Here is a 21,749-nt window from a genome sequence, read left to right on the forward strand (position 1 = left end):
GTTCAGGTCCTCTGTCCATTTTTTGATTTGATTGGTTTTGTTGTTGTTGTTATTGAGTTCTATGAATTCTTTGTATATTTTAGATATTAGGCCCTTATCAGAGGTGTTGCTTGCAAATATATTTTCCCATTCAGATGGTTGTCCCTTTACCTTGTCGATGGTTTCTTTTGCTGAGCAGAAGCTTTTAAATTTGATGTAGTCTCATTAGTTTATTTTTGCTTTTACTTCCCTTGCCTTTGAGGTCAAATTCATAAAATCCTCTCCAAGTCCAAGGTCCTTTAGTTGAGTTCCTATGTTTTCTTGTATGCATTTTATTGTTTCAGGTCTTATATTCAGGTCCTTAAACCATTTTGAGTTAATTTTGTTATGTAGTGATAGACAACAGTCTAGTTTCATTCTTTTGCAGGTGGCTTTCCAGTTTTCCCCGCACCATCTATTGAAGAGGCTTTCCTTTCTCCACTGTATATTTTTGGCGTTTTTGTTGAAAATTATTTGCCTATATAAATACGGGTTTACTTCTGGACTCTGCTTCCATACATTTTAAATTACAGTGTCATTCGTTAAGAGTTTTCAGGACGCTTTTCAAATATAGGTTTTTGTTTTTTATTTTAATATGAGAAAACCTTGCCTCCATCCTCTGCTTTTGTTTTTTTTGCTGCAACCCCAGTGATTTGGTCTTTGATTAGTATATTCTTTGGAGGACCTCAGGCTCAGCATTTTCCTTTGTATAAATTTTGTTTTTTTTTATTTGTAAGATTTTAGAACTCCATAGCGAAAAGTTTGGTAGATTGGGGCAAAAGCTTCAGTCAGGAAATTTGTTTTCTTTAAATTTAATTCATTTTCTTTCCTGTGCTGAAAATTTGAATGAGTACCTGAGTCTTAAGAATCCCTCAGGGGTGCCATAGTAATAGATTATGTTTCATAAAAGAAAGATATAAAAACACAGCATGTTTATATCCTGTACAAAAACATTTTCACCAGTTCAGTGACAGGAGAATACTTATTATCAGGTTAATTCAGTCAAGGCAGTGGTCATAGTGTCTTAAATAGGCATAGAAAATAAGAACTATAATGAAAGTTATAATGTAATCCAGTAATTGTCTATTGATCCTCTGCTAACCAAAGCATCTTGAATTGAAGTAAGTATGAGCAGAGCTGGGCAGTTTCACTGACTGGTAAATTTTTATAAGACTTCAAGATTGTATTCTTGGAATTTATCTCAAATCTATCAAACTGACTTGAATTGAACTTTGGTACCCAAGAAGATGGCACAAAAAATAACTGAGCATGGTTAGTGAAGGTCTTTAATTTCTGAAGTTTAAATGATTGACCCTGATCGCATCTGCATCTATTCCTTGAAAGGCTGTTCTCCTGGTATATTAATATCTTTGCACAGAGAGCCTCTGTTCATTTTATGTGGAAATGGCAGGGTTTTTGTCTTCTTGTCACATTAGCTAACTGGAGTCAAGCACTCAAATGTGAAAGTAACTTTTTTTTTTTTAAGTTTTGGGTAAGTATTTGTAAAACCATTTTTTGGACAACTAGTAATTGGACAGTTATATAAACTATTCACAGAGTTGAGAAGAAGCCAACAGTTAGTTTTCAAGTGTTTTTGGAAAGCATTATGTAGTTGATTCATTGTTTTTTGACATCCTTAGTATTTGTTGTTCTGGGATTATAGGAAAATAATTTATAGAATACTCAGTGCAGAGCCTTTGAGTTCTCTTAATGTCAGGGAAAGGACATCAAGAGATCTCTAAAACTGGCTTGCTTGTAAATTAGAGATGACAGAGGTCTGGAACTTCTTTTAGCTTGATGAACCGAAGCTAAAATATAAAGAATTACATACTTTTTCATAGATAAATTTGTCATTAATGATCTACCATTTGTAACATGCTTTTTGTTGATTTTCTCAATAGAGATAGTAAACAAGGAATGGTAATATTAAGTAGGTTATTCAAATCAATTGTGTCTGTAAAACAGATTTGAGAATTTCAGTTGACCTAAGTGCAGGTTAAGTAAGCAAAATAATAGATCTACTAAAAAGCTAAATTGATCTAAGTTGTGCTATAGAAGAATATCATCTAACAGTTTTCAAAAACGTGGTCCCTGCAACAACAGCAGTATCAGTATTACCACAGAACTTGTTAATAATGCAAAATCCCAGGCCCCGTACCAGGTGTCCTGCATCAGAAACTCAGCTTTTGGCTTAGCAATCTGTTTTAGTAAGTCCTCCAGGGAATTCTGTTGAATGCTAAATTTTAAGAACTACTGATCTAGAAGAAAGTCTACTTCTACTTGATGCTCATCAGGGCATGCCTGGATCAATTATTTTGCTTTAATTTTGTAATCTGTAAAAGGTGCTGACCGGCTGTAGTGCTTCTAAAAGAAAGTGCTGTGGTATCATAGGACTAGAACTAAATCTTATGGGGATATCTGAAAGAAACTTGGTTTATTCAGCCTAGAAAAAAGATATTTTAGAGGCTTAAAGTCTATAATTGTTGACTTTGTTAGCTAAAGGGCCACCTTAGTTCCAGAAGATAGGACCAAGCAGAAGAAAATCTGGAAAAAGTGTTACATGTTATCTCTGTGATTTAGTGAGCTTAACTTCGCTATAGGCATTTGTTCTAGCCACTGTCTTAATGGCAATGCTACAGTAATCATTCATGTAGTGGGTTGAATCAGGTGACCACTAAGGTCTATTCTAGACTTAGTATATATCTATGACTTGCACTAAGTCACCATACTCAGCTTCTGGTTGTTAAATAGAGAAATGTTCTCAGATTTAAGTGATATGTGAACTCCTCTTTCTTGAAAATGTTATTGTTTCACCTCTGTTCAGTCTTTAGCTAGGGTTAGAATTTAAATTAAGTCTTGTTTTCCTTCTCCCTATTGAAGATATTATTTCATTGTCTTCTAGCTTGTTCTTGTTGTATGCAGTCTTATTTATTGTACTTTTGTAGGCAATTTGTCTCTTCTCTCTTGTTACTTATAAGATTTTTTTATCTTTTTAAATTTTTTTTATCTGAGCTATCTGGGTAATAGCTCAGATCTGGCTTCTAGTCCAATCTATTGTTTATATAGTCGATTGAATATTTTTTTATTGAATATTTATTTATTTTTAACATTTACAGCACCTGGTCTTCCTAGGTGGTCTCTCATCCAAGTACTAACCAGGCCCGACCCTGCTTAGCTTCCAAGATCAGAGAGAATTGGGCGTGTTCATGGTAGCATGGCCATAGACATAATCTGTTGAATTTTAAATTTCATTGACAATATAATAGAAGTCCTACTTGGTTCTTTTTTATATTTGTGCATTTCATAATGTTCTATTATTTTTGTAATGATTTAAGTTCCTTTTATCTTGTTTATCATCTTAAACATGTGTTTTATTTTAACTAGGAAAAAGTTTTTTATCTCAGATCTGTGTCTATGCTTTTTATTCTTTTTGTTGATTATTAGACTCTACCTCATGAAAAATCAGATCTTCCTGCAGTATTAAATTTTTGATTGTGAGCTCATCTTCAACAGGAACTGTTTTTTCCATAGGAAATTATGTTTCTTAGATTATAAAAGTGTCCTTATTGAGTTCTTTCACATTTGTTTTTCCTGGTTGTCTCAGGGGTTTAACTGATCCAGGACCCATTTTTTGTTCATATTTTAGCCTAGAGATTCCTGTACTTCATGTGTGTTGTAAATTCTGACAGCACACCAACATTGGGATTTTGATTTCTCATGGGAGACTTTTCCTCCCCCACAACACTACGTGCACGACTAAAACAAAGCCTCCATGTCACTGTAATCTGATCCTTTTTCACTGATTCTTTTCACTTTAATCTTATCTCTTTTCACTGGACTTTTCGATGGCTCAGAAGTATGCAGATGCTGTGAATGAATATTTGTGCCCTCCTCAAATCCATATGTTGAAATCTAATTTCTAATGTAATACTATGTGGAGTGTGGGCCTTTGGAAGGTATTTAGGTCATTAAGGTGGAGCCCTCATGGATGGGATTGTGGTGCCCTTTTAAGAAGAGACCAGAGACCTAGCTTGTTCTTTTCCCACCATGTGAGGATACAGCGAAAAGCTGAGAGTCTGCAACCTGAAAGACAGCTCTCACCTGAACCCAATCATGCTGGCATAAACTTCTGATGTTTATAAACCACCCATTCTATGGTACTTTGTTGTAGCATCCCAAGCTGACAAATGCAGCAAGAGTCTAGTTTATATATCCACTCCTTTTGCAAAACCTGGGACCTATCTCTGTGTTTATATTAAAATCTAATATGTAGCTTTTAGATAATTCTGACCTCATGTCCTTCGGAGATCTCAGCAAAATCAGCTCAGGAGCATACTTCTTTGGCTTTGAGTTTCTTTTTCATTTCTAGTACCTAGAAAATTTCTTTTCTTTCAAGCTCAGTTTTGTAACTAAAAATTACTATAATATTTCATTCATAATTTCTGTGGTTATGTCAGCCTAACCTGCCATATTACGAGAGCTAAAGTTTTCTTGTGTCTTAAATTTCCCCTATTTATTTATTATTTTGGTACTGTGTGTATAAACAAAAATTAGATATAAGTATATCTATAGAAATATATATATTTCTTATACCACTAAAATTCTAAAATGAATTTGTAACAATGTAAAACTTTATAGTGAATAATTTTTTGTAAAATTTATAATTTTTGTAAAATTTATAAATTTTTTGCAAAATTTACAAATTTACAATGAATAAAATTAACAACATCAACTTAATAAGATTAATGTTATTTTGCTAAAGCTATATTGCTAAACCCAACATAAATAATACTAACTGTCAATGCAGAATTTTCAAAGCTCACATGTAATGTATGATTTTTCAAAGTTTCTACCACTTTGTTTAGTTAACCTCTTTTTTACATTGTGGTGAATTATTTTGTTTTTCACTTTATACAAACACATAAAGGTTTACATTTTGCCTTTAGCTCATGGCAAAAATGTGTCCATACTTGATACCAACTTAATTGTAAACACAAGTGCAATTTCAAACACTAAAATCACATAATGATTTTCAGTCATAAAAATAAGCATTTAGGTAAAACAGACCACAATTAGTTTATGTTTTCAGACAATCACAAAAATGAAACCACAATTTAAAAAAATTGTCCCATCAAGAAGTATGGAACCTGTCTCTGGAAACCATTTTGGGAAACCCTGATCTATGACATGTGTGTGACATGGCTGCTTGAATTAAGAAGAGTAGTCTCTAAGAGTGACGTCAACAAAATGAAGGAGTAGATAGCTCCAGATTCTTATTCCTCTATAAAAACATTGACCAAATGAATGCCGAATCAAGAAAAAGGCAGTCTAAAAACAGTAAAAATTTGTGTGGTGTTTTTACTTGCCCCTGCCTCACTCCACCACCAGCACATTAGGAGTGTCACTAGTATTTTGTGTAGAATCTTGTTTCTATAATTCATGTGAGAGGTTAACCTATGTTTCTTTCCTGTAATGTCCTTATCAGATTTTGCTATTGAGTTATTCTGCCTCATAGAATAAATTAGAAAATGTTTTATTTCTTGGAATTATTTGTATAAGATTGGTGGCATTTGTTTCTTAAATGTTGGAAGATTCAGTGAAGCCATCTGGGCCTTTGCTTTTGAAGAAGGTTGCTTTTGAGGGAAAATTTTTAATTACAGCATTAATGCATTTTATACTTTAGGGGGTGTTCAGATTTTCTGCTTCTTCTTGTGTCACTTTTGGTAAGTTGTGTTATTTGTCCATTTCATCTACTTTGTTATTTTTATTGGTATGTATTTTTTAATACACTCTTTTTAATGTTGATATTTATAGTGATGTCCAGATTTCCGATCTTCCTGATATTATTTATACCTCTCTTCCTTTAAAAAAATTTAACATTATTTATTAGTTGTTTATAATTTAATTTATGCTTTCAAAATCCAACTTGTGGTTTTGTCAGTTTTCCTGTATATTTTTCCATTTCATTGATTTTTGCTCTTATTTCATTATTTTCTATTATATATTTTGAAATGCAATTTTCCTTTTTTTCTTAGCTCTTTGAGATGGATATTTAGATAATCGACTATCAGCCTTTTCGCTTTTAAATATATATGTTTATGGCTATAAACAATTATGCATTATATTTTTATCCTGATTCAGCTCAAAGTTTTTTTAGTTTACATTGTGATTTATTTCTTGGCCAATAGATTAATTAGAAGTATGTTGCTTCATTTTCAAAATAAAAAATTTTGTTGTTGGGGAGGGTTTTCTGGTGTCTTTTTTCAAAATTCATTTGTTGTATAATTTCACTGTGGCCAGAGACCAAAATCTGCATTGAATTTAATGCTATCAAATATGTAGGGACTTACTGTTGGAATCTTTAATTATATGGGAACTTTAAAAACATGCATATTCAGTGGTTGTTAGGTGCTGCATTATTTTATATATATCAGTTAGGTTGCTTTTTCATTGTGACATTAAATATTTAATATGCTTCTGATTATTTGGATTAGTCTATTTTATTTGTGTTATTTTTGTTTAATATTTATTATTTTATTTTTATTTTATTATTAGTTTCAAGTATATAGTACATTGGTTAGACATTTATATAGTTTATGTAATGATCTTTTTGAAGCTTGTTGGGTATATACCAATCTGGATTTATTATATCTTTTCATTGGATTAAACTTTGTATCGCTAAGGATATTTTTATACCTTAAAAATCTTTTTCTTATGTTTACTAAGACACACAAAGTTCCTTTTGACTTTTAAATTGTTTGTCTTTTCCCATCTCTGTGTCCTTCTTTGGTAGTGCATCTCTTTAAAGTACATAATTATGTATTTTTAAAAACTAGTTCGAAAGATTTCCCTTTTACTATTTATATACCTAATGCAATTACTGTGGCTTTTCTGTTTAAATTTACCATCTTTTTTGCCTTCTGTTTTTTTTACATTCTGTTTATTCCATCTAGTTTTTTGTTTCTTCATTCTTTTCTTTGCTTTATTTTGATTTAATCAATTATTTCTTATTTCATTGTCCTATATTAGCTGGTCACATTTGTTTATTATTTTTAGTTGTTCTTCAAGAGATGAAAGTATGCATTTTAAAATCGTTCATATGTACCACAAATAAGTACATATATTTTGTACTTTGTACCTTCACTTGTTCCTTAATAGTGCAATTTGAATTATGGACTTTTTACCAGGACCCTTCCTGCTTGGTGGATCTTATCCTGATTTTCTGCCCCCTCTGTGAAACTGCTCAAACTCTGCTTAGCTTTCTTACCTCTTAGTTGGTGCTTCCTGATTGCTGTTTCTGTTTCATGCCCCCTATACAGCTTAGGATTCAGTTAAGGCAAACAATATAAAGAATGTCAGTCTCATTTCTCTGCAAAATACTTTATTTACTCTAGCTTCATTTTATGTCCTATTTCATTGCCTTTTTCTTGGGACGGAGGGATGGTACCTGGGAATGAGAGTTCTGAACTCCATTATTCTTTGACTTCACATCATTGAGAGGTACCTATTTTCTTCTCAGCTTCCATGCCCGTGTTGGGAATAAGCAGATTCTCCAAGAGAAAGAAACATTGGAGTTATTCCAGGTCACCTCAATGTTTAGTTTCTCTCTTTTGTTTCTTTAAATCCTTGTGTCCTTGATTGCTCTTCGATGCTTTCAAACAGCTGTTTTTGTTTTGTTTTGTTTTCTGTTACTTTACCAAGTTTTATAGTGGGTCTTGGTGGGAGGATTTGTTTTACATAAGCTGCATTGTCACTGGCAGATGTGGAAGGCTCTTTCAGTCTCTTTTTATTTGTAGGTACTCTACCTTTTTTAAAAAATGCTTTGCCCGCTATTTGTTAAAGGGACTGTTATTTGTTTTATAGGATTTCCCATGGTACCTTCCTGTGATGTTGCTTAACATGTTCCCCTGTGCTCTGTATTACCTTTAAACAGGTGGTTAGTAGTTGTAAATTCTGACAAATATAGTTTATAGATAATTGCATGTATTTCTAATAGCAGTGAATTGAGAGGCTTATATCTGGTTTACCTTATTTGTGTGACATTAAAATCAAATCTTGGGTTCAACTTTAATTTGTGTTTGTGTCAAATGGTATATGTATGTTTTTAACTTTCTAAGAAACTCACAGGTAGTTTTTTTGAAATTAGCTATACAAGTTTATATTCCCACAACCAGTGTATGAGAATTGCAGTTGCTCAAAATTCTTGTCAGTGTTTGGTATTGTTATTTTTTTTGGTTAATTTTAGTCATTCTAATGAGTATGTGCTGGCATTTCTTTTTGGGTTATGTTCATCATTTCTTCAAAACCTAATGATGCTGAGACTTACATGCTCATTGGCTGTTCATATATCTTCTTTTGTCAAGTGCCTGTTTAAATCTTTTCCCAACATATTCAATTGGGTTATTTTTCTTATTATTAAGTTTTAATGTATTCTGGATACCAGTTTTTATTTCAGCTGTGTGTGTGTATGTGTGCGCGTGTGTGTGCGCACACACATGCGTAGGCTGAGTCCTTGCCTTTTCACTGTGTTTTATCTAAGAAATAATCTACTCCAAGTTTTAGAATTTTTTTCTCCTATGTTTTATATTTATAATTAGATTTATAATTAACTTTTTTTTCTTTGTTTAGCTATATGACCCATTTACATATTTTCTTTTGTATAATAGAATGACAGAACAGTTAAGGTTATGTTTAGCTATATGGAGATCCACTTGTCCAAGCATTAATGTGAGAGGTCCTTCAGGATTTTATTGGTTATTACCCCATTTACTGATAAGAAGATGTATTTCCTGATAATAATAATGTACAAAGTTCAAAATATATCTTTTAAATTCATATTATTGCATTATTATTTTATCCTCACTTACCATAATTTTTCCTGCTTGATCTGTCAAAGTCTCAGTGTATTCTGTTAAAATCTCTTACTATTATTTTGTTCTGTTTTTTGGCCTTCCCTTTTCTGTAATTTTTTCCTTTATGTATTTTGATGTAATATTATATGTTATAATTACATCATAATATTATATATGATGTAATATTATGATGTAATATTATATGTATTAGAGCTCATGGCAGCCAGATCTTTATTTAGAACATTGACAGGAAATGGCTCTTATTTAATAATTTTTTTCTTGAATTTGAACTTATCTGTTAATTAATATGTTATTACCTCTTCCTTTATATTTGTTTCTTCTTGTATGGTTTTGCCTATTATTTATTAGTCAGTCTCACCAGTTTTTAGTCTTGCCTTTATCTTTTAATAGGGTGATTTAAACAATACTCAGTTATTGCGCTATTGACTTGTAACTGTTTTTTTGTTTCATATTTTTTCCCTTTTTAAGTTTCTTTTGTTCCCTTTGTTTTGATGCATATGTCATATTTTTTAGCTTTGCATATCCTCAGAGTTTGGAATATAAGTCCTCTCATTTAAAAAAAATGTTCTTCAATTTATAATTCTCAGAATTAAGCATCAAAATTTTATTTGTGACATATTTAATGTAAGTAGTTTATCACACACTTTTATTCTCCCTCTCCTATATTTTTAAATGTATTCCAGTGTTTTAGATCATGAGTATTATTATTACTGTATTATTTTTTATGGTATATGTCTTTTTTCAACAGTAAATACTGATATCTATATTTAATTTAAAAGAATTATTAAGCTTATCTCACTTTTAATGAATTTCCATGCTTTAGACCATGGCTTACAATGTATATCTCTATGTACTTTTTGGAAGTTTTTTCTCTGATACATTGATTATTCTTGGTGTCTTATTTTTTTTCTTGGCTCCCCTTTGCAAACATCAGTTGAGCTTTACTTACCTATTCAAACTAATCACTTTATCATAATTTTCAGTTTCATACTGGTGTCCTTAGTTCTGAGAAAATATCCATGCTTGTTTTTTATATAACTTGGGTAATTTTTCATAGCTTAAATCCTGCACTTATTCCCTCTTATGTGGATTTTAATTTAGTTACTATATGTTTGGTTTTTTTATAACCACATTCCCTTTATATTTCCTGTTGTTTTTTATTTTTCATGCTATCATTTCACCTCAACTATTTTCTCCTTGTTGTTTTATGCCTCTCTTTCACTGAAAATAGTTTATTTTATACTCTAGAAGGTGATACCAAAGAGTTTCTTTAAAATTTCCTTTCGATCCATTAATATACAATTTTCTGAGGCTTGATAATCCTCTGAGTCTTTTGGATGCTGTATTAGTCAGGATTTTCCAGAAAAACAGAACCAATAAAGTGTGTGTGTGTGTGTGTGTGTGTGTATGTGTGTGTCTGTGTGTCTGTGTACACGTAATAGGAATTGGCTCATATAATTATGAAGGCTCAGGAGTCCCAAGATTTGTAGTCACAAGCTGGAGACCGAGGAAGTTGGTGTAAGTCCAGTCTGAAAGCTCAAGACCAGTAAGAGCCAATTTGAGTTTTAGAGCCAATTTCAAGTCTGAAGACTGGAAAAGACTGATGTCTGGCTCAAGGCAGTTTAGTTAGGCAGGAGAAGTTCTTTTTTTAAAAAAAAATATTTATTTTCTTTTCAATTACAGTTGACATTCAATATTATTTTATATTAGTTTCTGTGAAGAAGAGTTCCTTCTTATTTACAGAAATGTCAGCCTTTTTGTTCTAGTGAGCCCTTCAACTAATTTGACAGGGCCTACCTACATTAGGAAGGGGAATCTGCTTTACTCACTTTACCAATTTAAATGTTAATCTCATCCAAAAATACTCTCACAGACACACCCAGTATAATATATGACTAAATATCTGGGAACCCCATGACCCAGTCAAATTGACACATAAAATTATCAGAGATGCTGTACATTTTCCTTTGTTTTGCAGTATTTTTATTTGGGTCATGCGTTGGTATTTTACTCCTCTCCTTACTTGACCTCAGACATGAAGGATCCATACAGACTGTATACTTCTCAAAAAACAAGATTGGTAGATAGTCTTTTATTCCTTTCTCTCCCATTTTATGGGAATTTTATAAGTAGTATATCCAGACTACTTATATGGTTAATGATGTGCACATCTTCCATCTGACTTCCTGATTCTATTGGCTTTCATGTGGTTGTCCATTATCAATAATGATAGCTAACCAACTTCAGTAACTTGAATTTCTGAGAGTATATTTCCTCACATAATAACAACTCTAGAAATGATATTACCTTAGAGGCCTCAGGAATGTCAGGGCTGAGGTCTTTGTCATTTTTTTTACCTATTCCTCAAGATTCCAAGGCAGCTGCTAGAATTCTAGCCATCATATACATATTTAGACAGCAGAAAGAAGGAAAGACCAGGCAAAAGGGCTTCTTGCAGACTTTCCTACTTTTAAATCATTTGCCTTCCATATATGACAAGAAGCTGAGAAATGTAAATATTCTGTTTATATTGCCAAGGATTATTTTGTTAAAGTAGAAGAGAGTGTGGATAATGAGTAGGCAACTAACATATTCTGCAAATATATTTTTCAGTGAAGGTGGCATCTTCTTCCTTTCAGCCATGTCTGGTTTTCTGAAAATGTTCTGAACTTGTATAATGCAGTTAAACGGTCATTTTCTAGCATGTCTTGTTACAGAAGTCCTTCGGTTCTTTTTCTTACCTTCCTCAAGGGACTATACCTTTGAGATTACACTACATTTCACCAGTTTCCTTTCAACCACACTTTATGCCATCTCTCTAAGATTTGCAGGTTCTCTTTAGATAAGGAGGAAGCTAGGTGGCAGAGAGTAGGTCAGAGAGTCACTAGGAAAAAGGGAGAACTGTATTCTAACTTAATGGTTAGGAGTAGCAAAGTATAGAGAGGAACAGCTCCCTTCTTCTCTATTATGCAATGCTCAGAGTCTCTGAGAACAGAAGATAGATGGTAGAAGACTTTTCAAGAATGTTTGATGTCCCACTTTCTGAATTCCCAGAAGGTTTTTCTTAATTTAGCTCTGCCTTCTAATTAGGGTAATTTTATCTCTAGTTTCGTCCATCTTGGTTTTAGCATTATTGTGGCTTTTCATCTTTCTCTGGGTCTTTACTATTGGGGTTGTTTGCAAAAAGCTGTACTGAGGAACTGTTAGCCAGACAACCTTTATTCAGTGGTTATTTGTTTTAATAGCCATTTGGTTTCATTACCTTTTAATGAGTTCTTTGATAGCAAGTTCCTCAATTAACAAGGCAGTCTTTCAGGTTTCCTCTCCTCTAATTGTTAACATATTTTGGTGCTTTCACACAGATACACTATGATGAAAAGTTTCCTCTTTTACAGCTCCTGTAGGGCATTCAAAAGAGAAAGAGACAGGGATGGCAGCACGTTTCCTTGGGATCTAGATGGTTTAAAAGCATTTTTTCTTCCAAACTGAGACTGAGTGAAATATTCATATTAATGTTCTATTTTCTGTAACATGATTATCTCAAAGTAGGTTTCTAGGTGTATGAAAGTTGATTGGGTTCAGCTCACATTAAAATTTGTATGTTGTATTTTTTTTTTATAACCACCTTTTAAGAAATTTGAAATATTTAATTCTGCCTAGGACCTAACTAAGTTTTCATTAAAATTTTTCCTCGAGGTATAGGCAGTATTCCTCAAGAAGACAGGAACATTGTGTCATAAAGTACTTACCAATCATTGAGCCCTTACTATGTACCAGACACTGTACAGGGCTCTTTATTATATTCTCTCATTTATTGCATCCAATCTATGCAAGGTTGCTGACATTGACTTCATTTTACTGATGAGGAAGCTAAGTCTAACCAAGGTTAAACAACTTTCCTGAAGGTCACATAAGTAATAGAGACAGCATTTGAACCTATGTCAATATGAGCCAATGTCCTCACTCTTTTCTGTTTCACTTCTACTCTAGTCCTATCTTGTTTTCACTACCACTTCACATGCACTGTTCTCCCATAGTGAGATTAATTAGAGAGCTAATTAAATTCTTGTAAAAAAGATCTTAAGTGATTTCTATTAGAGAAACCTCAGGTTTTAAATATTCTGAAATGAAGCATTTGTTATTGGCAGAAAATAATGAACCAAAGCACCTACAGGATACGTTAGCTCAAAAAAGCAAAAAAGAAACTCAGGCTAATGAGGTGTTTGGGAGGAGAAATGCTCTTAGTTAGGGTATTGACCAGTTAGGAACTGAGTAATATGTTGTATGTGGAAGTTAAAAGCCACTAGCTGGCAGACAGTCAGGCGTCTGTACCATTGTGTTTTGTAAACTCTCTCCTATGGCTGTGGTGTGTTTTTTCCAAGCCCACTTAATTTTTTTATGAGGTTTGTAAAGGTCTTGAATAAACAATTGAGATTATAGAGGTTTTCCTGGAAGCTTTGGTTAATATTTTAATATGCTCTGCTTTGTCACATTATTAAATAGCTTATTGGAAAGTTTGAAAGAGAGGATAAGAGAGGGTTTCTTTTTTAATTTTTCTATTTTTCTTTTTGTTGTAGTAGTAAATATCAAAATTGAATGTAGTTTTTAGCTGATTCCCTCTCTTTTTTTTTTTTAATTTCAACTTTATACCTCTACAGATCACCCTTGGATTGGGGATCCAGCATCTGGGAGGCCTCCACTTAAAATGCACTTCAAGTAGAATTACAGTTTAGAGGTTATATCTTGAAACTAAGCCAGTGACTGTAAATGTGTATAGTATTTACAGTCACTGGCTTAGTTTGTATGAGAGGCCTGGAAAAAGGAAGAGAGAATTGGATAGGGTCAAAAACAGGAACTAATAGAACTTTGGAGATTACCTCATCATGACCTTTTGCTCATTAATATTTGAATCTGATTCTTTGGCATCTTGGTTGTAATCTGGTGAAATGTCAAGCATGGCAAAGACTGAATACCTTCAAAGACATTTCTGTGTTAATGAGATGACTTGATGAAGTTGACCTTTAACCTGAACAGGAGCTGAAGAAAGAGAAAGGAAGAGTTATTTCTCATTATGAGGACTTTCCTATGGAAGTTTGTGTAGTAGTGATTGTTGTTATTTGTAAAGTACACTATATTACCTTACTTCAAATTGTAAGCCAAATTATTTCCACGATGTTTTTGTCGGGATGTAATGAAGGTCACCCATCAAGTCCTACCATTTTTGTGAAGCCTTCCCTGAATGTTTTGGCCTCATAACCTTTTCTTCTAAAATCATATAGCACTTACAGTTTATTCTGCTCAATTTAGCACTTAATTGCATGTTATCCTTGATTTGCTTCAGAACAGGAAGTACACTTTCCATTTTTTTGCATGACAAAATTTTTTGGTTTAAAAGAAGAAAATCGTATGACTCTATGAAAGGGACAAATGGTTAGTAAAATATTATGCACTCATAAAATATATTTTAAGTAAATATACCAAGTGTTTTTTAAAGAGTTTTCCATATGTAGGTAATAAGGATACAAATTATACTAATAAGACATTTATTAAGTACTTAATATAAGCCAGGTACTTCTCTAAGTGCTACATAGGAATTATTTTTATTTAACCATTATATCAATCTAACTTGTAGATGATGAAACTGAGACAGAGGTTAAAGTTGATGGTCTAAGGAATTGTATTTAATGTTTATATGTTCAGGTTGGTTTTCATTAAATCACATACCTGTAATTTCTGTTTACTTTTATACTTTTTCCTTTATTTTCTGATACTTTTTTAGTCTATGGGAGTAGAACGATACAAATTAATGTATTTGCCAGTGATGTTATTGTTATTTTGTAATGTACTTATTAATTGGCTACCCTTTATCCTTTATTATAATTTTGGGCTCAAAAAATATATATGTATGTATTTTCTTTATAATGCAGAACTACTTGCCAAGCTGATATTGGAAGATTAAGACATATAAAATTATTGACCAGGAAGAAATTCTTTAGGAGGTTATTATAGTTTATTTCTGGTTCAACATAAGTTAGTCAGGTAAAAAGATTCTTTTAGGGTTCTAGTTGTGATGCCATAGTATCAGACTCTCCTGTAGTATAAACAATATAAAAACTGGACAAAATAAAAATCTGAGTATTGTCAAAAAGAGGAAGGGATCAGTGCTTGGGATGTCAATAAGAATAGGTTTTAGAGGAACAGGATATCAAAAAAGAAAGAAAGAGAGAAAGAGCCCCCCAAAATGTTTTTATAAAATTCCCCTTCAGTCCTTGGCTAATTTCTAAGCTGAATATGAATAGGGCACACTCTGGGGCTTTAGAAGACAGCTGCTGGAATATGAGTAAATACTCCAGAAGTTGCACAGCCAGAGACATTGAGAATTGGATACATAGAGAGACCTGATGAGTAATGTGGCTTTTCAGTTTAAATATCAGTAAAGCCATTTGCAAGGGTTAAGGACAAGGTCCTAAGAGTAACAAAACTAAAATGGACCCACTATAACTTTACAAACAAACCCAACAAAATCAGGTAGTCCACTAATAATTTAACTGCCTACCTTAACAAAACTCAAAACTCTATTGAGGAATATAAGATAATCAAGAGCCTCTATAGTAGCTTATCTGCAATGTATAGCATATAAAACAAAGTTTCTCAATATGCTAATAAGCAGAAAAACTGACATAATCAAAAGTTAAAATAGTCATAGAAGTAGATCATTAGATAATCCAGATATTTATGCTAGAAAACAAAGATTTTAAAATAACTATGATTAATGTGTTAAAGAAGACAAGAAAGAATGGACAAAATATGGAAAAAAAAAGATGAATTATTTAAATAGATATTAAGAATCAGATGTTTATTCTAGAATAGCAAAACGCAGATTCTGTAATGAAAAGCTCCTTAAGTGAAGCTTTAAGCAGAAGTCAAGATTAGTGAACTCAAAGATAAGGCTATAGAAAACACCTAAACGTGAACACAAATCGAGACAAAAAAGAAAAATTTTATTTTTAATTTTAAAAATGGAATGAAGCATAAAAGAGAGATGAAACACAGTTGAAAAATGTAACATGCGTGTACTTGGAATCTCAGGAGAGGAAAGAATGAGAATGGTACAGAAGCACTACTTAAAGAAATAATGCCTGAGAATTTTCCATATCTGTGGAAATGCACCAATCCACAGAGTCTGGAAGTTCAGCAAACCCATGCAGGAGAAATACAAAAATATATATACTTAGGTATATGAATATTAAATATAAAGAAAAATCTTAAAACAGCTATAGAACAAAAACACATTCAAGGGAAAAATGATAAGAATGATGGCTGCCTTCTCATAGAAACAATGGAGGCCAGAGGACAATAGAATGACTTTTAAAATTCCAAAAGTAAAAGAAACTGTCAATATATAATTCAGTACCCAGCAAAAAATATCTTTCAAAAATAAAGATGAGGTGTTCACTGCTGGCCATGTTGCAATAATTGGTACCAGATTTATTCTTGACCATAAACATTTGGAATACCAGACAAAATAAGTGAAATAACTGTTTTCAGGTATTGGACAGCAGGCAGTACAGGGCTGTGATATCTGAAAGAAGGTAAACAAATGAAACGTAGCCCTAACAATCTGCCTACAGGTACTTTGCAAACTGTGGTACAAGTAGGGTGCCCAAGGTAACCTAAGCACAGCATGGTAGTAGTGTTGAGTTAGGAAGACAAAGATTGGAGTTTGGGGAAGAGGTTGTCAGTATTTGTAAGGAAGCAGTGTTGAGATGTTCTTGAGGAATAGCACTCAAATCTGCATTGGTATCCCTTTGAAGCTTTGGCTGAATACTAAGCTGTTCATGTGTAGGAAAAATCCATGAGGTCAGGCAAAAAACAACTGCCAGAGTGGAGAAGCTGATCACAATTGCCAAAACTCACACGAGGAAGGAGGATGTTAAAATTTCAACCTATAAGAAGGGAAAGACACCACTGAACTCTTGAAGCATTTAGTAGAGCCACCAAGAGAGTGGTTAGTAGTGAGTCTACAGTTAGATTTCTATTAGGCCTAATGATTCTGATCTCTACATAAAAGTGCATATCAACAAACCTCAAAATTTTAAAAGAAACTGAATTGTTTGCCATAACAAAAGTTAATACTCTTTAAAGAAATTCAACAAAATAGAGACACTCAACAACCTAAAATTCACAACATCTAGTGTTCAATAAAAATTTACTAGATGTCGCAAGAAATGGGACAGTATGAGCCATTGCAAGGAAAAGAATCAGTCCATAGAAAAAGTTGCACAAATGACAGAGGTGACAGAATTGGCAGATGAATGCTTTAAAACTGCTCATACACACACACACACACACACACACACATGCTTAATAGGTTCAAGTTTTAAAGGTAAATATAAATATAAGGAGAGAAATAGAGGTTATAAAAATGAGTCAAATGGAACTTTTAAAGATAAAAAAATCAAATGAAAAAAAATATATACTGTATTGGATTAGTAGCAAAAATCAGCAGCTTTAGAAGAGGTTGGGAAATTTAAAATGCTGAGCAATGAAAACTATCCAAACTCAAGTATAGAAAGAAAAAACAACAGGGAGAAAATTTTGGAGAACATCAATTATATCTGGGTCAATATCAAGCAGTGTCACATATGTCTGACTGGCTTTCCAAGAAAGAAGAAGGAAAAGGAAAAGTATTTGAAGAAATAATGATTGAAACCATTTTAAATTTGATGAAAACTATAAACTTGCATTTCCAAGAACCTCGATGAACACCAAGCAGGACACCACATACACACACGCACACACACACACAGACCAATGCACATCATAATCAAGTTGCTGGAAGAAAATGTTAGGAGCAACCAGAGGGAACAAAATACACATTACATACAGAGAAATAGTGATGAAACGACTACATACATTTTTTTTTTTAATCAAAAAAATGTGCAGGCCAGGAGAAACAACATGTGGAATATACTATAGGATTAACAAACAACTGTCACCCTGGAATCTTATACCTAGCAAACAGTGAAGGTAAAATAAAGACTTTTCAGACAATCAAAAGCTGAGAAAATTTTGTTGCCAAAAAACATGAATTTCAAGAAATGTTAAAGCAAGTTTTTGGGGTAGAAGTAATACAAGACGGAAACAGATGTACAAAGAGGACTGAAGAGCACCACAGATGAAAAGTGTTGGAAATATAAAAGATTTTTATCTTTTTAAAATATATTAAATAGATAATGGAATTTTGAAAACAAAAATAATGACGATACTTATATTTATAACTTATGAAGAAGTAAAATATATGAAAACAATCACATGGAAGGAGTGAATGGAAGGATACTATTTATATATATATAATAGTATAATATTATTTAAAGGGTGGACTGTAATAAGTTAAAGATGCATACTGTAAGAACAATCACTAAATTTATAAAACAAGGAGATATAGCTCATTAGTCTGTATTAGGGTTCTCCAGAGAGACAGAACTAATAGAATATAGATGATGGATGGATGGATAGATAGATAGATGATAGATAGATAGATAGATAGATAGATAGATAGATAGATAGATAGACAGACAGATAGATAGACAGATTAGATATAGATACTTACTAGATAGATAGATATTGATTGATTGATTGATTGATTGATTGATTTAACAATAGGTACTGGCTCACTCAATTATGAAGGCTAGGAAGTCCCTGAATCTGCCATCTGCTAGCTGGAAACCCAGGAAAGCTTAACAATAGTTACTGGCTAACTCAATTATGAAGGCTAGGAAGTCCCTCAATCTGCCATCTGCTAGCTGGAAACCCAGGAAAGCCAGTGGTGTGGTTCAAGGGCATGAGAGCCAGAGAGCTGATGGTATGGATTTCAATCTGAATCTGAAAGCTTGAGAACCAGGACCACCAAGGACAGGAGAAGATTGTTGTCCCAGCTCATGCAGTCATAGGACGATTTCAGCCTTCCTCCACCTTATGTTCTCTTCCTGCCGCTCATGAATTGGATGATGCCCATCCTTACTGGGGTGAACCTCTGCTTTACTCATATGCCAGTCTCTTTTGGTAAAGATCTCACAGTTATACTTAGAAATAATGTTTAACCACCTATCTGGTCATCCCATGGCCCAGTCAAGTTGACACATAAAGTTAAGAAGTAAAATATATGAAAAAGAAGAAACACATGGAATGGGTGAATGGAAGGATATTCTTCTTAAATGGAAATTATATAATATTGTTTGAAGATAGACTGATAGGTTAATGCATAGTGTAAAGTCTAGTGCAACCACTAAATGTATAAAATGAGATATAGCTAGTAATATATAGGTAATATAGCAAAAGTAGAGATAAAATAGAATCATAAAAAATACTCAGTTTCAAGAGAAATCAGGAAGATAGAAAAAAATAGCAGATTGGACAAAAAACTAAGATCCAGGTAATAGATTTAAATCTAACCATATTGCTAATTATATTAAATATAATTATATGATATAAGCGCTCTGAATAAATGACAGAGATTTATTATTCTGGATAAAATAGAATTATCCAACTATATTCTGCCTATAGGAAACTCACTTTAAATTATAAAGACACAGAGAGGTTAAAAGTAATAGGAAAGAATAAGATATATTCAAAGAAAGTTGAGTTTCTATATAAAAAAAGTTGAGTTTCTATATTACTATCAGGTAAAGTAGACCTCAAAAGAAGGAATATTCTTGAGACAAAGATTGACATTTCATAATGATAAAATGGCCAGCCAATTCATCAAGAAGATATTACAACTTAAATGTGTCTGCAAAACTGACAGAGCTGAAATGATAAATAGACAGATTCACAATTATAGTTGGTTATTTTAACATTCCTTTCAGTAACTGATAAAACAAGTAGACAGAATATCAGTAAAGATATAGAAGACTGGGAAAACAATAGCAAATAACTTAAGTGACATAGGACGTTTCACCACCAACAGCAGCGTTTTTTCCCCAGTGCTCATGGAACATTCACTAGGCTAGAGCATGTTCTGGGCCATAAAACAACTCTCAATAAATTTAAAATAAGTAAAATTATATTGACTATGTTTGCCATCTACAACAGAAGTAAATTTGAAATCAGTAAGAGACACATTTATGTAATATACTCTACTTGGGCCTTTATCATTGTTTTTCAGCAATTTGATTAAGATGTGCATTGGTGTGTGTGTGGTTTCCTGCTTAGTGTTCATTGAGCTTCTTGGAAATGTAGATTTATAGTTTTCATCAATCCAAAAAATCAAGTTCCGTGGGGCAGGCAGAAGTGAGACCAGGAGCCGTAATAAAGGAAATGTCTACACTAGAGGTCAGGCTAGAAGGTTAAGGAAGCAGAGGAACAGGTACACAGAAAAAGGGAGCAATTTATAGGGTGGCTTTACGTTCTCTCTGCGTAGTTTTTACTTGCTTCACTAGATCAGTTTCTGTGTCTGAACTTTCTCTATTTCAGAATGAAATAACTCACGTGAAATAACTGGAGAAAGATAAAATTCGACACACCAAAATGTAAGCCAGGGAGTATTACTCAGGAAGCAAAAGCAAAAGAGAACGTTGGTATGAAAGGACAGCTCTCTTTCACAGGATATATTTCTTTGAAGGAGTTTATAAGATTTCTACGCATTTGTCTTAATTGTGTTTGTGTCTTTGTATAAAAAACAGTGATATCTCCCATTGTATAAATGATGATCAGATACACCCTGGCCCAGTGAAACATATGGAAAAAAGCATATTAAGAACACTGTAGTGCGAATATGGAATTTTCATGAATTCTTACTAGATCTACATTACTCTATGACCTACTCTGTAATAGCAAAAATAAAAAAAATAAAATCGAAACAGCCTAAATCTTCAACAACAGGAGAATGGACAAATAAATTGTGGTGTACTCCTAAAATGGAATATTGTGGAATAATTAAAAGTGTAAATTACCTCCACCCGCATTACATTAAAAAAGCTTCCCATAATATTGAACCAAATAAGCAAGTTGCAAAAGAATGAAAAGCATGTGATATGATAGAAAGTTTCAAAATACATAAAATAATATAATATATTTCTTGTTGTATGTATCTTTATCATAATAGTATTTAAATTTTTTTATAATTTTTTTTCAATTATAGTTGACTTTCAATATTATTTTTTATTAGTTTCAGGTATGCAGCATAGTGCTTAGACATTTATATAATGTATGAAGTGATCCCCCCACTTTGTACCCACTTGGCACCATACGTCGTTATTACAATATTATTCTCTATATTTTCTATGCTGTACTTTACATCCCTGTGACTACTTTGTAACTACCAATTTGTACTTCTTAATCCTGTCACCTTTTTCCCCCAGTTCCCGAACACCTCCTCCCATCTGGCAACCATCAGTTTGTACTCTATGAGTCTGTTTCTGTTTTGTTTGTTTATTTTGTTCTTTAGATTCCACATATAAGTGAAATCATATTGGATAAAGAAGTTGTGATACATATATAGACTGGAGTATTACTTAGCCATAAAAAAAAAAAAATGGTATCTTACCATTTGTGACAACATGGATGGACCTAGAGGGTATTATACTAAGTGACATAAATCAGAGAAAGAGAAATATCATAATAGTGTTTTTAAAATACAAGTGGTATTCCCAACACCAATAATGGTCACCTGTTGAGAGAGGGAGGAAAATGATTAAGGAGGTCACACATTACAAATTACATTTGGAATATTGTGGAATAATTAAAAGTGTAAATTACCTCCACATATGGAATATTGTGGAATAATTACAAATTACATTTGTAATGTTTAGTGGATAAATGTGTTCATAATATAATTCTATATATCTTTCTGTCTGG

At 32.7% G+C, this 21,749-nt stretch overlaps 1 protein-coding gene and 1 pseudogene across 1 annotated transcript in view; one reads left to right on the forward strand and one right to left on the reverse strand.

The window, feature by feature from the left end:
- EXOC6B (exocyst complex component 6B) overlaps positions 1-21,749 on the forward strand; it is a 519,851-nt gene that overhangs the window by 331,746 nt on the left and 166,356 nt on the right. The gene's annotated exons all lie outside the window — the stretch shown is intronic.
- Positions 3,126-3,244, reverse strand: LOC112478017 (annotated as a pseudogene).

The sequence above is a fragment of the Pteropus alecto genome, unplaced genomic scaffold (assembly GCF_000325575.1).
Source record: "Pteropus alecto unplaced genomic scaffold, ASM32557v1 scaffold131, whole genome shotgun sequence".
NCBI classification, from domain to species: Eukaryota; Metazoa; Chordata; class Mammalia; order Chiroptera; family Pteropodidae; genus Pteropus; species Pteropus alecto.